The sequence below is a fragment of the Hemicordylus capensis genome, chromosome 5, assembly GCF_027244095.1.
Source record: "Hemicordylus capensis ecotype Gifberg chromosome 5, rHemCap1.1.pri, whole genome shotgun sequence".
Lineage (NCBI taxonomy): Eukaryota > Metazoa > Chordata > Lepidosauria > Squamata > Cordylidae > Hemicordylus > Hemicordylus capensis.
In genome coordinates, this window is record NC_069661.1 from 173310049 (window position 1) to 173329372 (window position 19324).

The following is a 19324-nucleotide window of genomic DNA, read 5'->3' on the forward strand; positions in this document are numbered from 1 at the left end:
GAATGTAATTGTTAATTAAAGAGAAAGTTAATAATATAGTGAAATAGAAACAAAACACTTAGCCACTATTATGAGCTTATTTTTCACAACAGACCAGGTGTGAGATAGAACTTACAGGATTCAATGAAAGAGTTTGAGCTGAATGTAGTCCCTTACATCATCATGTCCAGAGAAGCAAGTGATAACATCAGTGAGATAAAGGACATATTTTACAGGTTAAGTCTGAAATGTACACAGAAGAAGTAATTGGTTTAACAAGATTATTGTGGCAAAATCATAGATTTTATCCCATGGACCTGATTTCTGCACTCAGTACTGTGAAACATTCTCCTTTCTTGCTATGTTTTCACATTTTTAGTCTAGCCAATGCCACATAATAGACAATCGTGCAAATATAATGAAACAGATATTCATAACATAAGTCTGGAGAACTGTTTTGTCCACAAGATGCTACTGCTTCTCATACATATAAAGGCACCACTGCTAATACTGAGTAGAATGCAATGTCAGTTCTAGATGAGAAGCTACACTGTAGAGAAAATTCTGATCAGGAATCCCATGGCACCATATCAGAATTTAACAGCCCTGACTTTTATGCCTAAAATATGACAAGATAAAATGCCAAGCAAAGAAACAGAGAAATTATTATTGTCTCTCTCTGTGCGTGCATGCATGTGCGTGCATGCATATGCTGGGCGGGGGGAGTAGTTGGGAAAAGATTATGATCTATCAGATTTGAAGCACTCATTTAGTCCAGAAGACAAATGGGGGGAAATGATTAAAATGTATTTACTTGAGAGTTTTTAAAAGCAATGTTATTGCACTGAACATAACATTGTTTTTGAAATTCACATTTCTCTGAGTTTTCTTACAGAATCACCATTCTACCTGTTACAAGGTGGAATGGTGATTCCTATAAAGTGAGCCTTCCCTTTAAAATATAATGATAAATAGGTAAACACACAAACTTGCTAGTATACTGCATCACTGTCATCTAGAGACCCACAATGAGAACTACTATGCAAGCCATCTTCCCAATCCATTTGGACATATGGAGCACCTACTTCCAGTTTAAGGGAGGAGGGAGCTCGAGCAGAAGTCAAAGCTGTGTCCACATATTAGAGCACTCCTACTACAAGAGATCATGGGATTCAGGTATACATTGAACAGAACTGCAGCATCCCAGAAGCTATACTTTAACAGCAGCAGTAATATTACAGTAGGAGTAACTGGTGAATAGGGATCAGGACCTCCATTACTTTTTTTATTGCCAACATGGCAGCATAGTAGAACAAAGTGCTTAATGAGGCAGAAAAGCTGCCCCAGGTTCTGAACTCCATGGACACTAAGTAAATCAATCTGAAATTTAGATCTCTCTCTCTCTCTCTCTCTCTCTCTCTCTCTATATATATATATATATATACACACACACAACTATATAACTATATGCAACTATATTTATTATTTATTATTTATTTAATACATTTCCATACTGCCCCAAACCAAAGTCTCGGGGCGGTTCACAATCATAAAACAATACAAATAAAATCAATTAAAACTCCACAAAGATGCCTAAAATGAAAACAATTTACAATATTTAAAATTGCGAAAGTTAAAAGGCCTGGTTAAAAAGATGAATCTTCAAAGATCTTTTAAAAACTGCTAGAGATGGGGAGAGTCTTATGTCAGCGGGAAGCGCATTCCAAAGTCTCGGAGCGACAACTGAGAAGGCCCATCCCTGAGTGGCCACCGAACGACTTGAAGGTAGCCACAGACGGGCCTCCCCTGACAAATGCAGTGGACGATGGGGATCGTGCAGAAGAAGTCGCCGTTGGCCCAAGCTGTTCAGAGCTTTATTGGTTATAATCAGCACTTTGTATTTTGCCCAGAAACCTATTGGCAGCCAGTGTAACTCCTGTAATATAGGAGTAATATGGTCTCTTCGAGATGACCCGGAGACCAACTTGGCTGCCGTGTTCTGTACTAATTGTAGTTTCCGGACTACGTACAAAGGGAGCCCAACATAGAGCGCATTGCAGTAATCAAGTCTGGAGGTTACCAGCAAATGTACTACTGTTCTGAGGTCATGAATCTCAAGAAACCGACGGAGCTGGCATATCAACCGAAGCTGATAAAAAGCACTTCTGGCCACTGCCTCAACCTGAAAAACCAGGGAGAGGCATGAATCCAGAAGCACCCCAAACTGCGTACCTGTTCCTTCTGAGGAAGTGTGACCCCATCTAGAACAGGCAGGTCAATATCGTTTCCCAAGTAATGACCCCGCACAACAAGTACTTCCGTGTTGTCTGGATTGTTATCCCCCATCCAGCTCATTACTGCCCCCAGGCAGGCATTCAGGAAGGATATGCCTTCTCCTAATGAAGCTGACATGGAGAAAGAGATCTGGGTGTCATCAGCGTACTGATAGCACCCAGCACCAAATCCCCGATTATATATATATTATATATAGTTATATAGTATTCTCTCTCCCTCTCTCTCTCTCTCTCTCTCTATATATATATATATATATACACACACACACACACACACCCAAATGTCTAAATAACAACAACAACAACAACAACAACAACAACAATTTCATTTGTTAGGCACCCCATAACATATTGTTCTCTGGGTGGCTCACAACAGAGGATTAAAACAAACAATGAAAATACAACACATTAAATCATAATAGACAAAAAAAAAAAAAAGAAAACACACAATACAAAACAGCTTAAAACTTATTTTAAAACTAGTTAAAAATCAAATTGATTTACCTAGTGTAAATCTAGCTAGATAGCTATAATTTACTGAATATAAATATGGTCAAAGTAACCATACAGAGGCAGGGTTCTCCTTTATAGAAATTTTGGGTCATTCTATGTTGATGTTCTCTAAGCCCTTTGGATTAAAGCATTTTCCGTGAAACACATATTTAACTGTTTTATAACATATAACGTTGACAACCAATTAACATGTTGGGTGGGGGAAAAGACAAGGCTTTCTTTCGGCCACTCTTAATTAAGGCTCTGAAAATTTGCAACATATATCTGATCCATCACCCAACATTCCTTTAATAAAGTCACGTATGGCACAATTTTATATATGCAGCCATAAACACACCCATTTTAGAAGTTAAAAAAAGCAGAATAAGAAAACTCTACACTTTACAAATCCTTTCCAATTCACCTTTCAACAAAAGGTCAGCAGGTAAAAATCTACATGTTTGAAAGCACTTGAAGTGTTTAGGGAGCTCACAGCTTTTATATTATTCATGTATATTTGCTGATTATAAACCACAATGGACTGAAAGGTTTCAAGTCTTCCACTTCAAAAGGCAGTGGGGAGAGCTATGTCTTTTGTTTACTGACCATGTGGGAGAAAAAACAGAATATTTTTCTTACTTTATAATAATATGCTGTCTGACCAGTTCAGAGAGAGAGAGAGAGAGAGAGATCTCCAATAATGTCTCAAGTCCAACTGTGGGTCTCATTAGGACAGAGGAAACTGTCATGCAACTGTGAATGTGCAATAAGTGTAGAGGTAAGGAAAAGGAAAGAAAATATTAAAAGCATTCTCCTTTCAGATACTGCCACAAAGGTATTTATCTTTAATACAATGAACAAGCTAAAACAGAGAGTAGAAAATTAGGACTTCACTCCCTGACCTTCAACATTTAAAGAAAGAGAGGCTTTGGCTGTACAGCTTTCTGCAGAAACTGGAAAATATTAGAAAGTGCAAGATGCACAATTATCCTTTTTTCATATACCACCTCTTCTTAAGCAAAGCCTTGAATTGATTTCAATGGGAGTTCTGCTTTAAAATCAATGGCATATGACATGACATTTCAGTAACACAGTTTAGGGGCTACATATTATGCACAATAATGTTATTCAGAATCTAGTTCTGTCACCATCCTTTATGTTGTGTCCAGTGGCATATGGGAAACAACTCAAGGTTTGCATTAAGGTGGGCGGCAGTGGGGGCAGGGGGATGAAATGTTTGGCTTACCCATACAGACTGAGATAAACTGCAGCACCATCATCAGGGATGAGAAAAATTTTCTGTTCTGAAACAATGGGAGAAGTATGCAGCTTAGCTGGTGGAAATGAGTGATGGTCCACCCAAGGATCTGGGGACAATAGGGACTCTTAAGTGGTTAGCCCTTAAGTGGTTACCCCTTCCACACCATTCACATCTCCTCTATATTACAAAAAGCAAAAACAAAACCAAAGCTTCTCTTTCCAGTAATGGTGAGTGTGGAGAAAAAGATGTTGAAATGGGCATGAAAAAACTATATGACGTATTTCACAGTAAAAATTATCTTCATGCTCTTTTTTGCTGTGTTTACAATTGTGCTGCTACACAAAGCACAGGTACCTAAAGGTTACATACTCTAAGTCAGATGTTATCATGAGCAGCAAGGTGTTGTGGGTAATGAGTGGGCAATGGCATGGATTGCAGTCCACATGGCAAGACAGGTAGGAAGATACATCCCTATCCAAACTGTGTACTGCAGGTGGTGGCCATACTGGATGCCTTGTATTTGAATGTGCATCATGTTTTGTGATACAGATGCACAACCAAAAGCACATAGGCATTTGATCTGTGCACATGTTGTTCAAGCCAGGGAATTTCCATGCAGTTGAGACAAGACACCAATTGGCCTCTGCAATACTGCAGAGGTCTCTGGGATTTCCTGTCACTGTAAGTGGGGGGGTGTATCTGCTGGAGCTTAACTACTGGAAGTACCAAGGGAGGCACCATTTATGAATGGAAAGACAGGACAACCCAGAGGTGTCTCCAAAAATGCAGACACCTCTGGACCATATCTTGTTTCACATGAGGTGCTTGATGAATAAGAAGTAGAGCCTCTTCTGCTTCAAGCCCTGAGTGAGATATTGCCTCCAATTTCCAACAATACTTCTATTGAGAAGAGAGCCAAGAAATGGACATTCCATACAACTGCCTTGAGTAGATGCCTAACATATATCCCCCACTGACAAACATTATTCTTGGTGTACAGGTGAAAGGAGAAAGAGAGGGACATTGAGGTGCCAGGAAATTTAGACACACCCCAGGAAGGAACAACAGTGGCCCATAATAGTGTAGCAGATAAATGGTGAATATAAGCTGAATTGTGCACTTTGGCTTACAAGCATGAGATTTGACAGTAATGTTGTCAGATATGTGAGGTTTTAGAAAGTAGATCAGGGCAACCCAAAAATTCAAAACGGTGACAAGAAATCCAAAAAGGTATTGCAATATTAAGATCACCACAATCATTCAAAAAGTGATAAAGTCCTGTGATTTGGCAGACATGCTGCCAGATGTTTATGGTTTTAGAAGGTAATGGTCATCACCACAACAAATTCAATATGGTGGCTAAAAATCCAATATGGCACTGCAATATCAAATGTTTAAGATCACCAGAATCATTCAAATAGTACTAAAGGCCTGAGATTTGGCAGACGTGCTGTCAGCCCAACAAATTCAATATGGTGGCTAAAATTTCAATATTGTTGCTAAAAAGCAACAGAGCCTTCGGATGGGGTGGTTAATAAATATAATTAATAATGATGATGATGGTAATAGTATTGCCCTTGGTGCAGTACCAAAAGAACTTGAACACCATCTTGACACTTGGGTATCAATAAAATTACAATACATCAACTACAGAAGGCTAAACTACTCAGGACAGCATGAATACTACGACCATAGCTTTAATTTTTCTTGAGTTATCCTAGACACTAGGAAAGGGCCAGATAATTAAAGTACCAAATACAGTCAATAACATCTGGTAGACTCTGGGTAAATATAATAGTAGTAGTAATAATAATACTAAAATGTTTAGAAACAACTGGTGTCAGCAAAAACATTCAGATATTTATTTTAAAAAGCAATAAGCATGTGGAGTACATAGCTAACAATCAATGGCGAGACACTTGGACAGGTTAGCATTAGAAGAGGTATTTTCCAAGGGGACTCACTATCCCCTCTGTTGTTTGTAATCGCCATGACTCCACTTCCCCAAATACTAAACAAAACAGGCCTCGGATACCAAACATCTTAAGCATCAAGTAAAATCAACCAACTGCTGTACATGGACGATCTGAAGTTGTATGGAAAGTCGCAGTCAGAAATTGAATCAATGCAAAACACTGTCCATATATTCAGTAGCGATAAAGCAATGGAGTTTGGACTAGACAAGTGTGCTGCATTAATAATGAACAGTGGGGACATAAGAAAAACAGAAAGAATAGAACTGCCCAATGGAAGCAAGATCAAGAACCTGGAAGAGAAAGAACATTACAGATACTTGGGCATTCTCCAGGCTGATAACATCGCACACACTGAAGTTAAAAGAGAAATAGGAAGTGAATACATCAGGAGAGTTAGAAAAATCCTCAAGTCCAAACTCAATGGCGGGAACACCATACAAGCCATAAACACCTGGGCTATACCGGTTATCAGATGCACTGTAGGAATAATAGACTGGACCCAGGCAGAGCTAGAGACGCTGGATCGTAAAACCAGAAAAATAATGACCATCAACCATGCTCTGCGATGTAGATAGGCTATACCTCCCTTGGAGCTCAGGTAGAAGAGGAATGCTGCAAGTCCATCAAACAGCAGAGTAGGAGAAAAGAGGCCTTGAAGAATATATCAAGAACAGTGAAGAAGATGCACTTCAAATGGTCAATAATGAGAAACTATTCAACACCAATGAAACAAAGCAGGCCTACAAGAAAGAACAAGTCAAGAACCGAGCAGAAAAATGGAGAAAGAAGCCCCTGCGTGGTCAATATTTGCACAATATAAGTGGAAAATCAGACATCACCAAGACCTGGCAATGGCTTAAGAATGGCAACTTGAAGAAAGAAACAGAGGGTTTAATACTGGCTGCACAAGAACAGGCACTAAGAACAAATGCAATAAGAGCAAAAGTAGAAAAGTCAACAACAAACAGCAAGTGCTGCCTTTGTAACGAAGCAGATGAAACCGTGGACCACCTAATCAGCTGTTGTAAAAAGATTACACAGACTGACTACAAACAAAGGCATGACAAGGTAGCAGTGATGATGCACTGGAATATCTGCAAAAACTACAAGCTACCTGTAGCCAAAAATTGATGGGACCATAAAATTGAAAAAGTGGTGGAAAACGAAGATGTAAAAATATTATGGGACTTCCGACTACAAACAGAAAAATATCTGCCACACAATACACCAGATATAACTGTAGTTGAGAAGAAAGAAAAACAAGTTAAAATAATCGACATAGCAATACCAGGGGATAGCAGAATAGAAGAAAAAGAAATAGAAAAAACTTTAAAAATCACAAAATACAAAGATCTACAAATTGAAATTGAAAGGCTGTGGCAGAAGAAGACCAAAATAATCCCCGTTGTAACTGGCGCCCTAGTTGCAATTCCAAAACAACCTAAAGAGCACCTTAACACCATAGGGCAACATAAATCACCATCAGCCAATTACAAAAAGCAACTTTACTGGGAACAGCCTATATTCTGCAACGATATCTATAACAGTAGCAACAACACTGACAATAAAATTCAGCCATCCCAGGTCCTTGGGAAGGACTCGATGTCTGGATAAAACAAACCAGTCACTAACACCTCTCTGACTTTGTAAGCAATAATACAATAATATAATAACAAGAAGAAGGAGAAGGAGAAGGAGAAGGAGAAGGAGAAGGAGAAGGAGAAGCGGCACTAAGAACAAATGCAATAAGAGCAAAAGTAGAAAAATCCACAACAAACAGCAAGTGCCGCCTTTGTAAAGAAGCAGATGAAACCGTGGACCACCTAATCAGCTGTTGTAAAAAGATCGCATAGACTGACTACAAACAAAGGCATGACAAGGTAGCAGTGATGATGCACTGGAATATCTGTAAAAACTACAAGCTACTGGTAGCCAAAGATTGGTGGGACCATAAAATTGAAAAAGTGGTAGAAAACGAAGATGCAAAAATATTATGGGACTTCTGACTACAAACAGACCAACATCTGCCACACAATACACCAGATAAAACTGTAGTCGAGAAGAAAGAAAAACAAGTCAAAATAATTGACATAGCAATACCAGGGGATAGCAGAATAGAAGAAAAAGAAATAGGGGGGGAAATACAAAGATCTACAGATTGAAATTGAAAGGCTGTGGCAGAAGACCAAAATAATCCCAGTAGTAATTGGTGCCCTAGGTGCAATTCCAAAACACCTTGAAGAGCACCTCAACACCATAGGGGCCACAGAAAACACCACCAGCCATTTACAAAAAGCAACTTTACTGGGAGCAGCCTATATTCGATGATGATATCTATAATAATAACAACAACAATATTGATAATAAAATTCAGCCATCCCAGGTCCTTGGGAAGGATTCGATGTCTGGATAAAACAAACCAGTCAATAACACCTGTCTGACTGTGTAAACAAGAAATAACAACAACAACAATAATAATATGGCATCACAATGTTAAATGTTGGAAATCTTCAGAATCATTCAAATTGGGAAAAATATCAATCAGATTGCATGGAATAGATTTTATTTGATGGAATGGAGCATAAATATTTTCAATAAAAGCACATTTTTTTAAAAAAAAAAAATAATATTAGATGGCTAATATAATTTAGCCATCTTTAACAATGCTTACGTTACTATACAGTTCAATTGACTGGTTATGACCAGATCTATTAGAATGATTAAACAAAGTACTTAAAAAGCAAAGGTAACTTAATTGATTAATGATATAAAACAAAGACATATGATAGCTTTCTACTCTAATCATGTGCAGCTGTATAGTACATTGCAGTTTGATTGGAGTGATCTTAAACATTTAATATTATGATGCCCTGATATACTTTCTAAAACTACACATATCTGACAACATTTCTGCCAAATCTCATGTTTGTAAGCCAAAGTGCACAATAGCATTCACTAGCCCCACTATAATGGCCATTTCCAAGGCAGACTTCTTCCACCTGTCCTGTTTAGGAACATTGTCACTGAGGGGGAAAAGTAATTGCAGTGGGTTTTAACAGCCCCACAATGTTGTATGGCACAACTTTCAGTTCAGTATGTTCATGTTATAACAAAGTCAGCTTCCATCCGATGGGCCAGACTCGCCCAGCAGTGAAGTCTCAGCAGACTCCTGCCCCCATGCCTGGCCACAGAGGTATTCCCCATGCCCAAATTGGGGGGGGGGGCAGTTGTGGATTAGGGCAAGAACTGACAAATCAAATTCAAACCTCAGACTTACAGGCCATTAACATGACCTACTGGGTGGGTAGGTGGGTGGGCGAGAGAAAGGCTTCCCAAACTTTGCCTCCCCCACCCCAGACAATCCTTGTAAGCTTGGTGGGAGCACACTCCCACACCATCAGCCCTGCTCCCTGCAGCATAAGCAGGGCACTGAGGCCAGGACTCGTCCATGAAGCCCACAATGCACTGTGCGACACTATGCACTGGGGAATTCCCACAAAGAGACAGGTGCTCTGGATGCCCATCTCTGTGTGCGGACGGGCTGGAAGCAGGCCGTGCTTGCACACAGGGCTGTCCTTAGAGCAGGCCTGCTCAACTTCGGCCCTCCTGCAGAAGTTGGCCTACAACTCCCATAATTATTGGCTACTGTGGCTGGGGATTATGGGAGTTGTAGTCCAAAAACATCTGGGGGGCCTAGGTTGAGCAGGCCTGCCTTAGAGAGTCCTGGCAGGGTGTGGGGCCCAGGGCGGGGCCCCCTTCCAGTTAATTCTAATGGGGGTTAAGAGAGCAGGGCCCGAGGCGGTTGCCCTGCTTGCTATGCCCTAAGGACAGCCCTGCTCACACATGAGCAGGTAGCCAGAAGTAATGGAGTGCTGTGCATGAGATCAGCCTCTTAAGCGTTCAGTTCTCAAGTCCATTCATTCTACAACTCTGCCTTTGCATTTCTGTAATCATTTTCACTTTCTTCACAGCAAATCCAAATTTAATTCACCAGCAGACTTTTAGGATTAACTTGGTTTCGAACAAGCACAGTGCTATCCAGTATACACAAAATATAATATTTTACAGACAATTAAGCTTATGAATGCCTGGCCAGTATCGACTATAAGAACACGGGGTTGGGTAGGGAACTATTATACTGTCTATATTTTTTGTGACACTGTTTTGGCTGATTTTCATGTCAGGTTTTTTTTTTTTACACTGAAGCATATATGCAGAATTATATGATGGGGCTGCCTAGAAACTGGGGAGATTTTATTGAGTCTCTACACTGTGAAATGACTGTGTTGGCAGAAAACACTAGAGTCTACCTTTCCTATCACCCAGAAATGGAGGCAGAAGAACAGGTGTGTGCAGTCAATGGCAATCAAAACTTGAGACAAATATGTTTCCACAGAAAGGTCGCTTTCTGTTATTAAAATTAGCAAATTTTAATTTATTAAAATATGTTATGATTAAAATTAGCAAAGAAAAGTTTCTCACCCTCTCACGCTGCATTTTTAATTCAGTCCAAGCATAGAGCATCAATTAAAAACACACCAGGGAGCTTATGGAAAATTGAGGAAGGCCACGAGTAAGCACAAGAAGACTCCCAAGACCCAGGGAAGAAGTTGCAAATATCTACCTACACATAGAAACAAAGGCATTTTGGTGCATGCTCCTTGTAGCTAAGAAGGTTTGTAGCCTTAAAAAGAAAAAGGAAAAAAAACCATTGGAGAATTATTCTCTCCTGACTGCATGTGAATGGGAGTTGTCTGTGCATGCTGAGGAGAGAATATATCCCTAATAGCAAGAGAGTTTATATTTAACCCAGTTTTCAGTTTTCTTAATATTTTGTCAATCATCTTATAGGTTTTAGCTCAGGGATAAATTTGAAGCTGGTATTTCCCTGGTGAAACCTGCAACAATAGAGAAATATATATACTGAGGGAAGAAAAAGAAAGTAGGATATTGAAGAAACCTAATAGAAAAACCTAACATTTCATGTTGCACTTAATAATTACTTTTTACAGATCCCTTTGACGGAGAGAGCTTTTGTATCTCAAAGTTTTATTGCACAGATATCCTCTTGAAAATCTCTAGACCTTCTCCTTATTTTATATTCTAAAATATACATGTGTTCCACTGTCTGTCTTAAGACATTGGTTTCAATTTCATACATCTTTAGCTCATCCTTGGCGATTTATACAAGACTTAAAGGCTGAATATTATTTTCAGGGTAACCTGTGAAAAAATGCTATAGTCACTGGGAACAGGAAATGGCTAATTTGTCCATGTATAAACAGAAACCTCATGTTTTGTTGAACAGCTATGGAAACTTGGTTGAATGACTCATGGACTCCTTTTGTTCTCCCCTTATGTGACTCATTCTTACCAATGCTTCCCCAATTACCTCTTTGAGCCTACATAGTACAGTATCTCCACATTCTAAAACAATTAAAAACTAATGGGAGGAGTATTTCTCTTAAAAAACAGGTTTCTGGATATCCAGTCTGCCCAGACTTCAAGTTTTTATGGTGCTTCAGCAGTGCTAGGGTGTACTTTCGTACATGATGACAAGACCTACTTCATATTCAAAGCAGTAAATGAGTTCAGCATGTGACAAGAAGATAAGTACCCCCACATAGTTTGCTTCCAAGTGGATCAGTTCTTCAGTGTATATTAAGCTCTTCCAGATTTATTCCTAGTTGTTGGCTGTTTGCCAGGGTTGAATTTTGTTTGGTTGTACAGTACATTGAATGGTCCCAGGTGCTGGAATATTAATGTTATGCCCAGTTCTTATTTACAGTTTTTCTTAGGTTGCTATGAACTGTCAAGAGTTGTAGCATGCTTATTTTGTAACAGTTAAAAATATGGATGTATTGTTAAAACGTTTTTGTCTATATTGAGAGAGAAATAATTGGATTCTCATCATAGAATACACCGATGAAAGGTTGTTTACATGGTTTAAGTTCAGATTTCTCCATGACGTATAGCAGTATTAAGATGAGGCCTAGTTTGCAGAGATACTTATAAAGATTATAAAATTCCTTATACTGGACTTCACTGTTCCTTTGCTGCAGTCGTTTCAATGTATATTTGTATGTAAATTGTGAACATATTAAGGCAAGGTTTAAAATCTTAAGATTTTTATATGGATGTCCGGCTACACCACTCTTTACCTTCCTAACCCAGGCTGGCAAGCTCCCTGGGTCCAGCCTCAGAGTGAGGACAGGTAGGGAGTTGAGCGGCACTCTATTCCTCCTCTCAAGCTGTGTGCTCTCTGTGTCGGCCTCGCTCTGTAGGCTCCCAATACTCACTTCCAGCCTCCTTCTCCTCACTGACCAACCCCTTATATGCTTCCCTGCAGGCTAGTCAAAGGCCACCCCCAATAGACCAATGCCCTATTTGCTGTAATTCCCCATCCCCTCCAGCTGCTGCCCAGGTCTTTCCCTCACCTCCTTCCTCCTGCTCGTGCCCCTTCCCCTTAGGAGGCACACTGCCGATGTCATTCTCATGTGCCTCCCTATCGTCCCTCTAAGGGTTCCACCCACCCCTCCTTGGCTCTGCAGTTGAGGCTTTTGCCTGCCAAAAGTTGTAGCGGGTTGCCAGGACCAAGTTCCCACCCATTGGTGGGCCATTCTCCTCCTATCCCTCATTGCTGTCCGTCCTCTCCTCTTCGGCACACCCTGCAGCCTCACACCTGGAGGTAAGGATGGCCGGATGTGCCGGACAATGGATTAAAATGAATGTGGTTATTTTTGTACATTTTGACCTACTGGCTATTTTTATATGTTCGTATGACTATCAAATAAAGCGTATTAAATTATATAAGATAGAGAGGTCATTCACATAATCAAAAACTGCATTTTACCCAGGTTTGGGAGCTGTGTGTGTGTGCTTCCAATTTTTGGTTGTGAGGAAGCAAGGTATGACAAAAACCTGGGTAGAAGAGATTGTGTGGAAACAGGTAGGAGGAAAAGCTACCCAGATTTTCTTCCTACCTTGCTTCCACACAATCACTTCTACCTAGATTTTCCTACTAGCTTGCTTCTACACAACCAAAAAACAGGAGAACACAGTTTTTGATTGAGTGGATGACCTCAGTATTATGGATTCAAAGTCAGCATTTTATTTTTTAGAAAAATAAATATTTGCTAGGGAACACATCATTTGGGGGGGCAAAATCATAATTCAAGGAAGCTATTCTGACGATCACCAGAAAGCAGGCTAAAGTAGCCTAGCCCGCTTCCTGGTGCTTGTCAGAACCACTGGGTTCGTGGGCGAGCCCGGTGGTTCCAAGGCAGCTAGGCCACCTAATTTCCTCTCCCCTTAAGCGAGGTTAACAGAGCAAGTGCTCCATTAAGCTTGTTTTTCTGCTCATGCGACACATGAATAGACCCCCAACCAGGAGGCTACAATCAGCCTCCCAGGCTTGGGCGTCCCCCCAGAATGCCCCGCACACTCACGTGGGGCATCCTGGGACTTCTGGGGGCTGAGCGGCCCCCGATCCCCACAGCCCCCACCAGGAGCCACAGGGCTCCTAAGCCCACTGTCCCTGCAAACCACTTCAAGTTGCTTCACACCAATCATGTGAAGCGCCTCAAGGTATCCAAAACGACATTGTTTCATGATTAGCAATCAAAACAGAAATATGGAACCCTGTTAACATCTTTTAAGTGAGGCTGTTCACATGTGCAGCCAAGACTGGCCTAAGGCAGCCAAGCCTGCTCTTGGCTGCACGTGTGAAACCATGGTTGCTGAACAGCTGCCAGTGGCACAGTGACAAACCTGCCTGCAGAGCCAGCCTCTTCAGTGGAGTTAAGGGAGCGAGTGCTCCCTTGGTCCCATTTTCTGCATCATGTGCAGCACTGGCTGCTTTTAGCTAGTGCTGTAGCAGTGACAGGTGCCCACCCATTGCTGTTGGGAGCCCCACAATGTACCACACACTCAAGTGGTGCATTATGAGATTTCCAGAGTGGTTGTCTGTGGGGAAGCAGCCTTCACCGCCTTCCGCCCTCAAGCCCTAATCACTGATTGTGAGAAAGGGCTCAGTGCCTCGAGCTTCCCACTGTTATGAATTCATTTCATAACCTTATAACTTTTTTGTGTGTAAATAATACTGTAATGACCCTGGTTCTCTTTCATGTGGAGGAATCACCTACTCTCTTGCCATGGTACAACCTGATACCTGCTATTACATGGTAGAATGCATGTAGAAGGCCTTAGGTTCAATCCCCAGCATTTCCAGGTAAGGCTGGGAAAGACCCTTGTCTGAAACCCGGATGAGCCTTTGCCAAGCAGTGTTCACAATGCTGACCAAGATGGACCAATGGTCTGACTCAGTATGAGGCAGTTTCACATGTTCAACCTGCCAGAGCCTGCCAATCAGCCTGGGTGATGAAGCCAAAATTAATTAGGCCAGCCAGCTGCATCAAGAAGCCTTTAAAATCTCCCCAAAGAATACAGATTAATGTTGATACCCTTATCTAGGTGGAAAACATATTTTTTTCGGCTCTGTGTGGTTAAATGGTTGACAAAGTATGATGAAAGACAGAAGAAGGTTAGGCTTGGTATGTGAAGTTGGCTGAATTTGCAACTTGGGTATGATGATAATGCCTTGGAGATATGTTGCCAAAGTCAGGGGTTCTCCAATATAGATCCCCAGATATTGATGGACTAAAGGCCTATCATCCCCACCCACAATGGCCTTTGTAGTCCAATAACATCTGGGAGCCCAAGTTGTGCCCTGGCATAAGTGCTTACATATGAAATTCTACAGTAACTACTTGGTTGTATTTCCATTAATATTTATTTATTTAAAGTATGTATATCCTGCCTTTTCAAATACGTACAAGACAGTTTACACCAATATAAAACAAAAATAATGTAATTTTAAAAAACCAAAAAAATCAAAGGTTTAAAGACAATTCTAAAAGCAAACAAGAGAAGACAGAGGGCAGTATCCACTAAAATGGTACAGAAGTTAATAAAAATGTTATTAACCTTTAAAAGATGGGTTTTTACCATTCGGTGTAAAGAAAGAACAGTAGGTCCAAGACAAGCCTCCTGAGGCAGGGAGTTCTCTAATCTGGATGCCACTAAGGAGACAGTCCTCTCATGTGTGCCCACGACTGGTAAACTTCCCTCTGGCAAACACAGCACACATAGGAGGGCCTGCCCTGATGACCAAAGTGTGTGGACATGATTAATATGGGGATAGACAGTCCTTTGAGTACTTTGGGCCCAAGTCATTTAGGACTGGTGTAATATGATCCAAAGGACCAGCCCCATTCTGCAGCCTTGATGCCATATTCTGCACTAACTTCAAAACACTCTCCAAGGGCAGCATCACGTAGAATGTGCTACAGTAGTCCAGCTTTGAGCTGAACGAATCACATGTTGCCATGGCCAAATGTGCTCTTTCAAGGTACCGATGCAGGTGGTGTACTAGCCAAAGCTGGCCAAAGGCACCCCTTGCCACCTCTGCCACCTGGGCATCCAGGGTCAGACCTGTATCAAGGAGTACCCCCAGGCTCTCAGAAGACCTACTACCCATCCAACAACATCAGTTGAAATCCTATATTTATTTATTTATTATTCCTCTGTGTAAACCGCTTTGGAACCTTTTGTTGAAAAGCGGTATATAAATATTTGTTGTTATTGTTATTATACCCTGATTAGCATCTCTCTTGACCAGGAACACCTCTGTCTTGTCAGGGTTGTTTGAGTTTATTGGCTCCCACCCAGCCAACAATATACCCAATACCTTCAACAAGCACCAGTCCGGGACTTCTACAGCATCCCTGAAATTAGATGGAAAGGTGAAATAGAGCTGAGTGTTATCAGCACACAGTAGTGGTGGCAATGAGCTCCAAAATCCTGGATGATATACCCTAGTAGGTTTATGTAGATGTTAAACGGCATGGGGGACAATATGGAACCTGGCAGAATACTGTAAACCCAAGGCCACACTGCTGAGCAGGAGTCTCCCAGCAGCACCTTCTAAGACCTCCCCTTTAGGTAGGATGTGAACCACCAAAAAATGGCACTTTTGTTCACATCCCTGAGCAAGGCAGCCCAGAATGATACCATGGTCGATGGTACTGAATGCCACCGAGTCCAGAAGAATTGACAAGGACACACTTCTCCTGACTAATTCCTGGATCAGTCAGGGTGATCAGTGCTGTTTCAGTGTCAAAGCCTGGCCTGAAGTCAGATTGAAAAGTAACCAGATAATCAGATGCATCCAGGAAACCTTGAAATTGGGTCGCCACCACATGTTCAAACACTTTGCTCAAGGATGGCAAATTTGAGACTGGTTGGAAATTACCCAATATGGTAGGGGACTGGAATAGTTTATTCAGCAACACAAACTTATGACCTTATGACTTGTTTCCAAAGAAAAAGGGCAACAAGATGCTACAGTCACCGTTGTTGATTCTACAAGTAATATGGAGGATAGCCAGACAGACATAGAAAATGTTGGCATTGATACAAGCAATTTATCCACAGTGTCTAGTAAAGTGGTCACAGTAGAAGGGTTCCTCCTCACCACCTTGGGGGCAAGTTTGCAAAAGCCCTGAACCACAGGAAACACCCCTGCTGGACAACTCTGTGTGCATGCAATGAAGATGGAAACGTAAGAAAAGTAAGATAGACCTTCAACTCACCATTGGGAAGAGACAGAATACACACACACACACACACACACACACACACGTAAACATCCACATTTTTTTCCAAATTATAAAAACAGAGAACAATGTTTCCAAGAAATCTGGCCCTATGATGAGTCTGAACCCATACTATGGTTATTAAGAGCCTGCAAAGCCATTCACTTTTAATTAAAATGATCATAATATTTAATATGTCATTTCCTTATCTCATCCAGCTTCATCCATCCTTAATGGGCATCAAAAGAGACCATTGTACCTAATAACCATAAACACAGTCATGATTGGTGACATCCATGGCCTTCTTCCTTGACATCAGAATAAGAATTTGAAAATATCATTACAAAATATCCTGAAATTCAAATATTTTATGTATAGAAAGACAACAGCAAAGCTACTAAGCAAGTCAAGCGGCCTAGAAAAGTTAGGTATGAAAGAAGCAGGACCCACAACAAAGAAAGCTGGGCCTAGCCCAACTGAAAGGCCAAGGAAAGGGGAAGAAAGCAGAGGAAAGAGAAATGGAGCAAAGGTAGCAGGAGCCTGAGTCAGTTGAGATAGCAGGTAGAGGTCAAGGAAGCCAAATTAAAGATGGAGAGTGAAATTAAGAGTCCAAAAAGAGGAGGATGCAGGAGGATCAATGGCTAAGGAAAGACCAAAGGAGGAGGAGGTTGGTGGGAACAAATCTGGAGTGGCATATGACTACAGGAAGCAAAAATAATGATTTTTTAAAAGCTTTAAACACATAGAAAAGACAACTGCAAGGATTGATGTTCCCAACATATTGTGAAGGAATATTTATCAAGGGAAGTTATATATTTGCTTTCTTCACAAATGTGCATAGTATACTTGAGTTTGCTGCAGTTTACAATTTTGCTGAGCAGGTTTATGTAGAAGTCAAATATACAATTCCCCTTGAAAAACACATTGGAAACACCCGATCCTTGCAGTTGTCTTTTCTGTGTGGCATATGCCTGTCCATTTACCTACAGTCCATCTTTATTGCTACACTTCTATACACATTTCCACCATTTGGTGAACATTTTGTTAGTCATGTGATAATTGTAATAATTATCAAAAAGATCCCATGAATCGGTAAGTGCATATTAAGATATATGCTTCTAGGCAATATTTGGCATACAGAAGGAAGAAGAAGAAAATATTGAAATCAAAGATTATTTGCTATTGGAAAGTGTCTACCACTACCACCCTGTAAAAACACAGTGAAGAAAAAAATAATACTATGAAAGACAAAATTGTTTTTAATGATTTTCCAAAGGCATTCCGCCTTGTTCTTTTTGTTCAACACTATGCTACTTCCTTCACTGTGCTCAGCATCTTCTAATGTGCCCTGTGGCTTTGTACCAGATGCTGAATTGTGACTTGCATCAGACATCTGCTGGGAGCCGCATATGAGTGATATTTGCAAAAACTACTATGTAATGTGGCTGCCTCTTTTTGTTTTTTCCCCTGGAGGACTAGTTCCCAAAATAAAAGGAAAACTGAAAATTCTTGTTGTGCATTTTTCCTAATGTTGTTCCTTTGGCTGTACTTACACATTTTTAAAAAATATCCTGGAATTTAGCCTTGATCTCTTGTGCTTGACATTAGCATGTGGCACCCTTGGGGGGGGGGGTCGGTCCTAACTAGGCTTGCCACCCATTCTTTGTTTCAAAGAACAGTTCTTTATTTAACATTGACATGTACCTGTTCTCTTTCAAGTTAATAAAGAACACAGTTTGTTCTCTATTTTCAGCCCTCTGAGGTAGGCCAATCACTGATTGCAGTGCGCACACAATGAAGACGCTGGCTTCATGTTGCAGGCTTCTAGAAAGCAGTCTTCTTCAGCCCTGCAGGCTGGATAGCAGATTGCACTCCGGTACTACAATTCCCATGATGAAGCTTGTTTTTGGAGCCAAAAGTTCACCTTTGCCTCTGCAGGTGATAGGAGCAGGCTGAGCCTTCTGGAGCAGAGAGCATCCAGGCCTGTGGAGGTGTGGCCCATTCTGCAAAAGTCTCTCCCTAGAGTTGAGCAGCCTTTCTGTCATCACGGCATCTTCTTCCACCCAATCTCCAGCAAAAAAGGCAAGTGAATGCAAACATATTGTGAAAAATGTGAAAAGGAGTTGTGTCGGTTGTCTAAAGTGCATGATAATGTTTTGAAAACTCATTGCAGTATATGCAACAGAGACTTTTTAGTTTTGCATGGTGTTTGAGGTGAAACAGCATACAGCTGGAGACGGTCATGTTTGCAACATTTGAATGAGTGGTCAAAATCAAGCCATACCCAAGTTCCTAATTAATAAAAGTTCATCAGAAGCCAAAAGAGTATCTATTTTTATTATCTCTTATTGTTGTGCCAGTTAAATGAAAGAGTGAAAGAGATTTGAGGGTCTCTCGCTGGTGACAAGCTGCTCTCACTTTATATGAAAAATACTCGAACATGAGTATTTCATTTATGTGCTAACATGTGTATATTGCTGAGCCTGGGTGGTTGCAACAAGCTTCCTTGTTTTATTGATTCATTAAAACTTTTGTACGCCGCCTTTCTAGCAAGCTATTCAAAGCAGCTTATAATACCAAAATTATACAAATATGGAATAACCAAAAATACAGCAAGGAGTAACCAAAAATACTAATGGAAAAGAAGAGATGCATTCTAAGGGCAAA

General features: G+C 40.7%; 2 long non-coding RNA genes across 8 annotated transcripts in view; one reads left to right on the plus strand and one right to left on the minus strand.

The window, feature by feature from the left end:
* Positions 1 to 19324, minus strand: part of LOC128328576 (uncharacterized) — a 111077-nt gene that overhangs the window by 71423 nt on the left and 20330 nt on the right. For 5 of the 7 annotated variants that reach the window (XR_008309302.1, XR_008309304.1, XR_008309303.1 and 2 more), the window contains 3 exons: positions 4012 to 4069; positions 3405 to 3518; positions 116 to 222 (listed from right to left, as the gene is read on the minus strand). This is a non-coding gene — a long non-coding RNA (uncharacterized LOC128328576). Of the gene's footprint in view, positions 1 to 115; positions 223 to 3404; positions 3519 to 4011; positions 4070 to 9279; positions 9590 to 19324 lie in introns of those variants that run through there. The other 2 variants (XR_008309300.1, XR_008309301.1) reach the window with 2 other exon arrangements.
* On the plus strand, positions 9059 to 12142 carry LOC128328577 (uncharacterized). The gene is made up of 3 exons (XR_008309305.1): positions 9059 to 9195; positions 10209 to 10348; positions 11478 to 12142. It is a non-coding gene; the product is annotated as an uncharacterized LOC128328577 (long non-coding RNA).